General features: G+C 32.2%; 1 protein-coding gene and 1 non-coding gene across 2 annotated transcripts in view; one reads left to right on the top strand and one right to left on the bottom strand.

The window, feature by feature from the left end:
• Positions 1–1,705, bottom strand: part of tent5bb (terminal nucleotidyltransferase 5Bb) — a 19,560-nt gene extending 17,855 nt beyond the window's left edge. Inside the window, exon 1 of the mRNA XM_034891213.1 lies at positions 1,696–1,705. The gene's annotated coding sequence lies outside the window, so the exon portion shown is untranslated. The remainder of the gene's footprint in view (positions 1–1,695) is intronic.
• On the top strand, positions 246–327 carry trnas-gcu. Its single transcript has one exon. It is a non-coding gene; the product is annotated as a tRNA-Ser (tRNA).
• Positions 1,706–3,725: the final 2,020 nt, after the last annotated feature.

The following is a 3,725-nucleotide window of genomic DNA, read 5'->3' on the forward strand; positions in this document are numbered from 1 at the left end:
ATGTCAAAAAAGTGATAAAAAGTCATAGTATAGTATGTCAAAAAATTGATAAAAAGTCATCGTATAGTATATCTAAAAAGTCATTAAAAAGTCATAGTATATTATGTCGAAAAGTGATAGAATAATGTCATAGTATGTGTAAAACGTGATAAAATGAAGTCATAGTATAGTATGTCAAAAAAGTGATCAAAAAGTCATAGTCTAGTAGTTTGAAAAATAAAACATTGAACAGTACCCGCACTGTAGACGAGGTGACCGAGTGGTTAAGGTGATGGACTGCTAATCCATTGTGCTCTGCACACATGGGTTTGATTCCCATCCTCGTCGTGCAAGGGTGTATTATTCGCTTACTTAACAAAAACGTGACTGTCTGCAAACTTATCTGTGCGAATTGCACATTTTATAATTTCTTGAGTACAACCTACATTTTTAAAAAATAGTAAAGTATGTCAAAAAAGTGATAAAAAGTCATAGTATAGTATGTCGTAAAAAGTGATTAAATAAGACGTATTATAGTGTGTTGAAAAAGTCATAGTGTAGTATGTAGGAAAAAGTGATTAAAATAAGACATAGTATAGTTTGTCAAAAAAGTCATAATATAGTATGTAAAAAAAAAAGACATAGTATAGTATGTCGTAAAAGTGATAAAAAAGTCATAGTATATTATGTCGAAAAGTGATAGAAAAATGTCATAGTATGTGTTAAAAGTGGTAAAATAAAGTCATAGTATAGTATGTCGAAAAATTGATAAAAAGACATAGTATAGTATGTCTTAAAAGTGATAAAAAAGTCATAGTATCTGATGTCAAAAAAGTGGTAAAATAAAGTCATAGTGTAGTATGTCAGAAAATGTATAAAAAGTCATTGGGTGTCGAAAAAGTTATAAAAAAATCATGGTATATTAAGTTGAAAAAGTGATAGAATAATGTCATAGTATGGGTAAAAAGTGATAAAATGAAGTCATAGTATAGTATGGATAAAAAGTGATAAAAAGTCATAGTATAGTATGTCGAAAAAAGTTATTAAATAAGACGTATTATAGTGTGTTGAAAAAGTCATAGTGTAGTATGTAGGAAAAAGTGATTAAAATAAGACATAGTATAGTTTGTCAAAAAAGTCATAGTATAGTATGTAAAAAAAAGACATAGTATAGTATGTCGTAAAATTGATAAAAAGACATAGTATAGTATGTCGAAAATAAATTCATAGTATAGTATGTCAAAAAATAGTCATAGTATAGTATGTCAAAAAATTGATGCAAAATTAATCATACAGTATGTCAAAAAAGCAATAGCATAGTATGTCGAAAAAGTCATAAAAAAGTCATAGTATAGTATGACAGAGAACATAGAATGGTACCTGCATAGTATACGAGATAAAATAAAGTCATAGTAGTATAGTATGTTGTAAAAGTGATAAAAAAGTAATAGTATATTCTGTCAAAAAAGCGATGAAAAGTGATTGTATAGTATGTTGAAAAAGTCATAAAAAAATTATAGTATAGTATGTCAAAAAAGTCATAAAAAAGTCATAGTATAATATGTCGAAAAAAGTGATTGAATAAAAGACACATTATATTATGACCGAGTGGGTAAGGTGATGGACTGCTAATCCATTGTGCTCTGCACGCATGGGTTTGAATCCCATCCTTGTCATGCAAGGGTGTATTATACGCTTACTTAACAACAACACGACTGTCTGCACTCTTCTGAAAAAATAATAATAACAAAGTATTTAAAAAATGTAAAATGGTATCTGAAAAAAGCAATGTTATAGTATGTTGAAAAAAGCCATAGTATAGTTGTCCAAAAAAATATAGTATAGTATTTTCAAAAATAGATAGAAAGCCATATTATAGTATGTTAAAAAAGCCAAAGCATAGTATGTTGAATAAAAAGAAAAAAGCCATGGTGTAGTATGTCGAAAAAAAGTGATAAAATAAGCCATAGTGTAGTTTGTTGAAAGCCATGTCAAAAGAAGTGATAAAAAGTCATATGTACTTTATAAATTGTATAGTATTTCAGAAATTCATAGGATAGTATGTCAAAATAAGTCATAGAAAAGTATGTTTGAAAAGTCATATCACAGTATGTTGGAAAATTCATTGCATATTTTTTCATATTATGAAGATGTGATTAAAAAAGCCATAGTAAGGTAAAAAAAAAAGCCACAGTACATTGTCCAAATTTTGCATTAAAAAGCTCTGAATGATCTCCTCATGAAAACAGCCGCCAACGGCAGGGCAACTAAAATATAAGACACAGATTTTCTGTTTAATTGGTGGTACAAGTCAAAAACACAAAAGAATCTACTCAATGCCGTGCTTTTCTAGACTTACTAGGCCTATGCATGAAAAAGGCGTTACTATTGTACATCAAAAATAGTCATAATATAGTATGTGATTCTATGAAGTTACAGAAATTGGTGGAAGTAAGTGAAAGGGAGAGGAAGCTAGCAGAAGCTAATGGAAGTATCCCGGTCCTTTTGTTGTAATTACAGTTCTGTTTCTGATCTATTAGGTACTGTGATTCTAAGTTTGTCGGTATCGTGACAACACTAGAACAAAGGTGTGTCCATTAAATATGCCTGACCTTACTGAGACAAAAGTTAGCAAAATGGGCGTGGTGGCATATTATATGTTATTAACATGGGAGCATCACTTTTTTATAGAGTATGATAATTGAAGGTTTTAATAGGAAAGCAAACCAGAGCCTGTGACTGTGAGAACACCCTGCTGAACAATGCACATTCAGGTGGAGACTGCATTCTGGTGCGAATGTTCTGCCCTTCAGGAACTATAATGTCTCCATACAGAAAGAGGCAAAAATGTCCCTCTGGTACGGTCTGCCTCTTCTTTACAATTGTGACTACTTCTTCCCTACGAAGGTGTTAATGTCTCGAGCACACAGATCAGATCACCACATTTCAAGCAAGCCTTTTGTTAAATGTGATAAATGCAAAATTGCAACCGATCTACTTATCTTGACACATTTCAGCTCCTTGACTTTCAGTTAGATTTCCCACGTAACATTTGCAATTTCTAGAGTGATAACACAAAAGGACTTATTACTTACCAGTGTGATAATTCAGGAAGCAATGCTAAGCACATGTTTTCCATAGGCATTGTACTTGTGGTTAAAGGCCACGTAGAGGAGGAAACATATTATTCCAGTTAAAAGGAAGTAAAGAGGTGTTTATCCTCATTGCACTAAATAGTCGGCTTTTTGTCTGAGAACATTCTAGCCTCCATTGTGAAGTAAATGGCTTCTACTATGTCACAGTTTTTTCCAACTGCTTACACACAAAATTGTTGTCATGTCACAACACAAGTCATTTCTCAGCCTCTCACTCAGTTTTTAATTGCATTGAACACAACAAACACAATTCTCTAACTAAGACACAGAAATCTTGTGCTTATGCAATATCACTATGCTTAACTGAACACTAACCAATCACTGCTTTAGTATAGGCCTATACATATAGGTTAAAGGTCAGATTACCTGTTTTGAATAATGGATGCCAACAATAGACAAAGAGCAAAGTGAGTAAGAGGGAGAGACAGTGGACCAGGAGGAGGAGGAGGAGGAGGAGGAGGAGGAGGAGGAGGAGGAAGAAAATTGTGTCCCTGTTGACAAATCTATAGATCAAAATAACGTGACCAATTCACAAAATGCTGTGAGACTGGTTTGATTGGTTAGTGTTCAGTTGAACATAATGTGTTCGCA

The sequence above is a fragment of the Etheostoma cragini genome, chromosome 14 (assembly GCF_013103735.1).
Source record: "Etheostoma cragini isolate CJK2018 chromosome 14, CSU_Ecrag_1.0, whole genome shotgun sequence".
Taxonomy (NCBI): domain Eukaryota; kingdom Metazoa; phylum Chordata; class Actinopteri; order Perciformes; family Percidae; genus Etheostoma; species Etheostoma cragini.